Source organism: Piliocolobus tephrosceles, chromosome 19 (assembly GCF_002776525.5).
Source record: "Piliocolobus tephrosceles isolate RC106 chromosome 19, ASM277652v3, whole genome shotgun sequence".
Lineage (NCBI taxonomy): Eukaryota > Metazoa > Chordata > Mammalia > Primates > Cercopithecidae > Piliocolobus > Piliocolobus tephrosceles.
In genome coordinates this window covers 52,270,307-52,278,172 of record NC_045452.1, presented here as the reverse complement: position 1 = coordinate 52,278,172, position 7,866 = coordinate 52,270,307, and positions in this window count along the sequence as shown.

Sequence of the window (7,866 nt, the reverse complement as noted above, 5' to 3'; positions counted from 1 at the left end):
AATACCTAAAAAGGAGTGAAGTTGCATTCCCAGAGGGTATTTTCCAGAAGCTGGGTCTTCTGCTTGCTTATAGTGTCCAAAGTTCTCCTTAAAGAGAAACGATTGCTACAGTGCCACTTTCTAAAGAAGAGTCTTAGTTTTAAAATTTCTTAGTCACTCTTGTTCAGGGTTTGGTTTACTGAGCTGTAGAGTGCCTCTGGAGCATATGGTTTGTTTTAGCCAGGTAGGTGGTTAATACTGAGTGTCAGCTTGAGTGGATTGAAGGATACAAAGTATTGACCCAAGATGTGTCTGGAGGGTGTTACCAAAATACATAAACATTTGAGTCAGTGGGCTGGGGAAAGCTGTTTCACCCTTAATCTGGTGGGCACAAGCTAATCAGCTGCCAAGGAATATAAAGCAGGCAGAAAAAGGCGAAAAGGAGAGACTGGCCTAGCCTCCCAGCCCACATCTTTCTCTAGTACTGGATGCTTCCTGCCTTCCAACATCACACTCCAAGTTCTTCAGTTGGAACTTGCACGGTCTCTGCTTGCTCCTCAGCTTGCAGACAGCCTATCGTGGGACCTTGTGATTGTGTTAGTTAATACTTAATAAACTCCCTTTTATGTATGTGTATCTATGTATCCTATTCATTCTGTCCCTCTAGAGAACCCTAATAGAGCCTGTTAATTAATTTTATTGAATTTCTCCATAAAACAATGATTTTAAAGAACAAACCTGAATGAATATTAAATCCTAAAGTCCCCATTATTTGAACACAATAAATTATTTTACTTTATTGGTTAAATGAGATCTAGCCAAAGCTTAATCACACTAGTTAAAGAAAGAAGAGATGTGGGACCAAGAAGTCAGAAATACTTCCTGGAAATTGCCTCTTTTGATTTTGCCATTTCATCATGCAGCATGGTGACAGGTTCCTGGGCCTGTTGCTGTGACACCATGATCATGAGGCAGCATGTGCACTTGGCTCACTATGACAATCATCCTAAGCCAATTATCCACACATGATGAAATACTCATCATCAACGTTATTTCAGTAGAGACTTGGAAACTACCTACTCATTTCCTAGTGTTCCCTTTCTATCCTGGTTTCCCTTTCGTCATAAGTGATGTAAATAAAATTCTCTGAGGTTTCTGAAAAGGAGAAAGGAGTTTATGTTAATATCCTTGTAGTTTTTAGCCCTCAGTGCAGAATTCCAAATTATGGCTGAAAGTTTGGGAGGTCAGCTAGATGCTTGCTTTGTGTTTTTGTTACTCCCTTCCAGACGTACGTGCTTATTTCAGAGATATTTTGTAATCTCTGCTCTTACTCAGAAACTGAGTGGCAAGGAAGCAACCTTAACCATAGACCCCTTGAATAGCAAGAGAAAAGATTTTGCTAGAAAGACTAATCATTTAATAAAGGTAATTATCTCTGGTATCTATCACCTTCAGTAGTCTGAATTCTAGTTTATACCTCAGAATTAAAGTTTGCATCTCATGATTAAACTCTGCATGATTCCTCATTCATGTCAATGAGAATGACAATGGCTTTCCAGAGAACATTGCCTGGCTAGAAGAATGAAGCCTTCTATCCTCAGATATCAGAGATAAAAAAACACAAGGAAAAAGGCAAAGATATCTTATACACAGGTGAACTATTCTATGTAAAACATAAGTTGAAATATTTTCCCCAGCTTTCATTTCCAAGTCCTCGTAGAGACAGAAATATTTGACTTGGCTGAAAAGCAAGTTGACTGAAGGAGTATGATTATGTTCTGCTTTGTACAATGTGGCTTAAACCATTATTGGAAGTTGGTACAAATAAACCTCATAATTTGAGAAAGACTGGAAAATATAAGACCTTCAACAAAATGCTCACGCAGAGAACTTTTCCATCTTGTACTTCTCCTCAACTGCTTCTACTCACGCCTTGTCCCTGTCTTCTATCACAAAGGGATCATGATCTGTAATTGATATGCTAACATTTGGTTGGCAGCAAAGGCTTAATGAATTACTCCTTCTGGACAGTGTTTGAAGGTCAGTGTTCTTCAGGATCTTAAGCTAAAAGATGAGTCAGGGGACCTGTAAGCACAGCTGAGAATATTCTTGGTCAGAATTTTTAAAGAAAATATGTCACATGCCAGAAACACAAGGACACACATGACATGTCTCCCCTTTGCTTTCAGAGGAAGGAATATTTCCTTTGCTTCTCTTTCTTTTCAGATACAACCTGCACTTTATAGCCATTCTCTTAGGAACAAAGAATATATAAAGGAAATAAAGCCCACGGTCTCTTTGCTTTTGGAAAGCTATTTGTGAAAGTTATTTGCATATGTCTTTCTCTTCAGGAGAGTTTAGAAATCACTGGAGAATTGCTTTGTGCTTTAATGGACAGTGGAAGGATTTAGTAATCAGGGAGACAGGGCACTGAATCACAGCCCAACAGCTAACTAGCTTTGTGATTGGTCTTAGTTTGAATGTCCTCATCCGTAATAAAAGGATGATAGAGACCCTAACAAGGTCCTTCTGAGCACCTGCCAGCAGACAGCCTTCGAATTGAAACTGAAACATCAGTTCTTCCCTGGGTCTAAAGTCTGCAGGCCTAGTAGATTTTTAGACTTGCTAATCCCCTCCATAATTGCATAAGACCATTCCTAAAATAAATCTTTCTCTCTCTCGCTCCTTCTCTCTCTCTCTCTCTCTCTCCACACACACACACACACACACAGAGAGACACACACACACGCATGCACGGACACACTCGCATCCTATTGGTCTGTTTCTTCAGAGACCCCTAACTAATACAGATTTTGGAAGCAAGATCACTGATATTTGACAGATCTTAATGAAACCCTCATTTTGTCACATTTGTAATGTCTGAGAAGGATGATGGCTACCTTTTTGTCCATGATTCATTTTTACATCCTCAGTTTATGTCAGTAAGGTGGCAAAACTGGACGAACACCTGAACTCAAGTAAGTCTTAGGAGTCAATAATGAAGTGTAAGAATAATTTATTGGGCACCTGCCAAATACCTGACTTCTTACTTATTGACCCAGAAATTATATTGATTTATACACATATCAATATATATGAATCAATATCATTCCAAATGAATGATTGTTTGTCCATTCACTCATTGATTAGCTCAGCAAACATTAAATGAATCACAATTATATATCAGATAGTGTGTAACTTGCAGAGGATGCATGAAGAATTCTCTAGTGGAAAGATGCATACATAAATCATTACGATAATCCTTGCAATTAACATTTGATGAGTTCTTACTAAGTGCTGTGCTCTTTGCTAATCCTTTTACATGAATTATGTTATTTACACCTCAGAATGACTTTATGAGACAGGTGCTATTATTATATCAATTTTACAAAGGAGCAAATGGGACACAGATTAAGGAATTTCTTTAAGGTCAAGTAGCTGGTTAGTATTTACAGCCGAGGTTCTGAAGCCTCTTAGACACTTTGATCTCAGCTGCGGGATACAGGACATATGAGCAGTTTGAAGTCTATGAGCATGAATCAAGTTTCACAGATGAGATCATCTTTGAGCTTGGAGGGTGGGAGAAAATAAAGAAGGACAGATTCACAGGACCCAGGCCAGAAATGGCTTTGTTTTTTACACCGTCATTTGGAAGGAAAGGAAATTTGAACTTTTCTTCATTTTTTATTTTTTCTGACAAGGAGTTTCTCTCTGTCTCCCAGGCTACAGTGCAGTGGCGCGATCTCGGCTCACTGCAAACCCTGCCTCCCAGGTTCAAGCAATTCTCCCACCTCAGCCTCCCTAGTAGCTGGGACTACAGGTGCCCACCACCACGCCTGGCTAATTTTTTTGTATTTTTAGTAGAGACAGGGTTTCACTGTGTTAGCCAGGATGGTCTCCATCTCCTGACCTTGTGATCCACCCACCTCGGCCTCCCAAAGTGCTGGGATTACAGGCATGAGCCACTGTGCCTGGCTGACATTTAAACTTTTTTAAAAGGCAAATTATGTAATCTGATTTGGATTTCAGAAAAATAACTCTGGTAGCTAGAGAGAAGGAAGACTGGAGGAGAATTAGGTCAGAGACAGGGAGACAGGTGATAGAATGCACAGCTATCCAGGCCAGATTGATGAGAGGCAGAGGTAGAGTAGGAGGCTGGGTGGAGGGATGAGATATGTCACAAGGAGGGCTGAGTGGCTCGGATAATGTATTGGTTTTGAGGCTTCCAGGAGAGTGAGAAATCTTGGATGACAATCACCCTCCACCATCAACATATTTCTATTTGGGTGACTAGGGTGGCGATGATGCCATTCTCTGTAATAGTGACTAGGGACAGTGCATAATCTGCTAGTGGGCAGGGGGCCGGGAGGATGGCTTCTGTCCCATGTTAAGTTTAAGCAGCCCATGGACACTGAGGAGGAGATTCCATCAGTCTGTTTGAATATAGAGATCTAGACCTCAGAAGGAAGGCTGAGGCTGAGATATCAATGTAGGGATTATCAGCATTCAGGAGGTGGTTGAGGCATTTAGAAGCTATGCGGCCAGGGAGAATGTGGACAGAGGGGAAAGAAGATGCTCAAGGTCAGAACCATGGTGAACTTTAATATTTCATTCCAGAAAGGCAGAGAAGGCCACAAAGGAGACAAACAAGAAGAGAGGGGGGCCTTTTATCTTATTTTTTAAAATCTTTTTTTGAATGGGTATGCAAACTAAAATGCAATTACAGTTACAGTTAGCCTTTCATATCCATGGGTTCCACATCTGTGGATTCAGCTAACACTGGATTGAAAATATTTGGAAGAGAGAAAATTCCAAAAAGCAAAACTTGGATTTGCCTTGTATCAAATACTATATATATGTATATATATATATATTTTTTTTTTTTTCTGAGATTGTGTCTCGCTATTTCACCCAGGCTGGAGTGCAGTGGCAGAGTCTCAGCTCACTGCAACCTCCGCCACCTGGAATCAAGCGATTCTCCCACCTCAGCCTCCCGAGTAGCTGGGATTACAGCCACATGCCACCATGCCTGGCTAATTCTTGTACTTTTAGTAGAGACAGGGTTTTGCCATGTTGGGCAGGCTGGTCTCAAACTCCTGACCTCAGGAGACCCAATTGGCCAATCTCGGCTTCTCAAAGTGCTGAAATTACAGGTGTGAACCACCATGCATGGCTTCAAATACTACTTTGAATCCATATGAATAAAGTAATATGTAGGCATTGTATTAGTAATCTATAAGTAATCTAGAGATGATTTAAAGTATACAGGAGGATGTGTAGAGGTTACATGCAAATCCTATACCATTTTATATAAGGTACTTGATCATCTGTGGATTTCAGTATACACAGTGGGTCCTGGAACCAGTCCCAGAGGGATAACAAAACAGAAAGTAGGTTCAGAGAAAAATGTCAATTTCTGAAAAATGGAAGTAGATAAAATTCAGAGGAAAAGTGAATGGAATAACATCCCTACCATGAGAGTGATACTGAAATTTTTCTTCTGTATTCAAACTCTGTTCATATATGTAAAAGAGTTAGAAATAGCTTTGGCCACTTTAGTTTTTTGCTTTTTTCTTTCTCGTCATTCTTAATCATGTGAATGATGATGTATACGACTGCATTTTTTGTTATTTATAATGATTTATTCATAAAACATAGTGCATGGCCAGTTGTCTCCCAAATTTAATTTTTTAATTTCTACACGTACATCTGTGCTTTTTTTGTTACAGTGGAGAGGTTTTGAGTTGATATCTTTTCATCAAAAGGTTATAGATTCTTCTCACACTTAGCAGTTTCAATTGACAAAAGAATTGCTTTTTTTCCTTAGCATTTTCCCAACTGCTCAGGATACTGGAATGGCTACATGCATAAAACAAATGACTCTTCTGACATTGGACATTGAATAGTTCTACTTTCTCACACATTCTTGGACTATGCAGTGTTTTTCCTGTGCAGGGCCTGTGACCTACAGATGGCTATGGCAGATTCAATAAAATGAAAAAAACTAAACAAAACACAAAGATGCTCATTATTACATTATTCTACATTTCCCTTTTTCTTCTTGTGGGATTGTTTGACAATGGCTAAATTTAGTGGTTGGCATTTAGCACAAATGATTGGTGGTACAGGATCTCGCTATACAGAACTTTATTTCAGCAGAAATGATTTCTAAAATGCTGTTCACTTATAGGCAGGGGAATCATAAATTTTAGCATAGCATTGATCTATATATACTTCCAAATGGAAAAAGTCTCCTTTGGCAATAGAAAGGCTTGGAGTGAAAATTACTTAGAGAAGTTCTAGATTTGAGAATGGAGATATGAAATAAAATGACACTTTTATTAAATTTTTAAAAAGTGTATTATTTATTTTTTAGAGATAGCATCTTGCTCTGTTGCCTAAGCTCGAGTATAGTGGTACAATCATAGTTCACTGTGACCCCCTCCTGGGATCACGTGATCCTCCCGCTTCAGCCACCAGCACATGATGCCATGACCAGGCAAAATAATATTGTAATCAGATAGATGGTAAATTATAATCTTAGGCAGTGTGATAATTCTAGTACTCAAATATCTTTCACTGTTAATATTATTTGAATAATCCTAGGTTAGATCATGATAACACACACTTGGAAAGTAAATAATAATGCTGATTGATTATAAAATAAATGCAAATACTTTTTGTGTTAAAGAAAGATGATATCTTCAAAACAGCGAATCCTGACATTCTTTGATTTTCTTTCGGCTTCTGTTTTGAGAAATGGTAAAATGCTAGAGCATTAATGTCAGACTTGCCTGACACATTATTTTCTTCCTGTTTCGAATGGTCAACTACAAAAATCATGGTGTCCCTTTGGTTTTGAGATGCTTTTCACAGCTAATGGTTGTGATGAGAAAGAATCATAATAATACTCCGTGATCTGGAGAAGCATCAGGAGGGGCTAAAGCCATGGATAAGGTCAAGGGCTTCAGTATTAAATAGACAGGGCTTCAGGTCCTAAGTTTTAGTGTGTGATCCTGGGCAGGCTTTGTTTTTTATTTTTTTTATTTTTTATTTTTTTTTATTATACTTTAAGTTCTAGGGTACATGTGCATAACGTGCAGGTTACATATGTATACATGTGCCATGTTGGTGTGCTGCACCCATCAACTCGTCAGCACCCATCAATTCACCATTTATATCAGGTATAACTCCCCAATGCAATCCCTCCCCCCTCCCCCCTCCCCATGATAGGCCCCAGTGTGTGATGTTCCCTTTCCCGAGTTCAAGTGAGCTCATTGTTCAGTTCCCACCTATGAGTGAGAACATGCGGTGTTTGGTTTTCTCTTCTTGTGATAGTTTGCTAAGAATGATGGTTTCCAGCTGCATCCATGTCCCTACAAAGGACGCAAACTCATCCTTTTTTATGGCTGCATAGTATTCCATGGTGTATATGTGCCACATTTTCTTAATCCAGTCTGTCACTGATGGACATTTGGGTTGATTCCAAGTCTTTGCTATTGTGAATAGTGCCGCAATAAACATACGTGTGCATGTGTCTTTGTAGTAGCATAATTTATAATCCTTTGGGTATATACCCAGTAGTGGGATGGCTGGGTCATATGGTACATCTAGTTCTAGATCCTTGAGGAATCGCCATACTGTTTTCCATAATGGTTGAACTAGTTTACAATCCCACCAACAGTGTAAAAGTGTTCCTATTTCTCCACATCCTCTCCAACACCTGTTGTTTCCTGATTTTTTAATGATTGCCATTCTAACTGGTGTGAGATGGTATCTCATTGTGGTTTTGATTTGCATTTCTCTGATGGCCAGTGATGATGAGCATTTTTTCATGTGTCTGTTGGCTGTATGAATGTCTTCTTTTGAGAAATGCAAATCAAAACC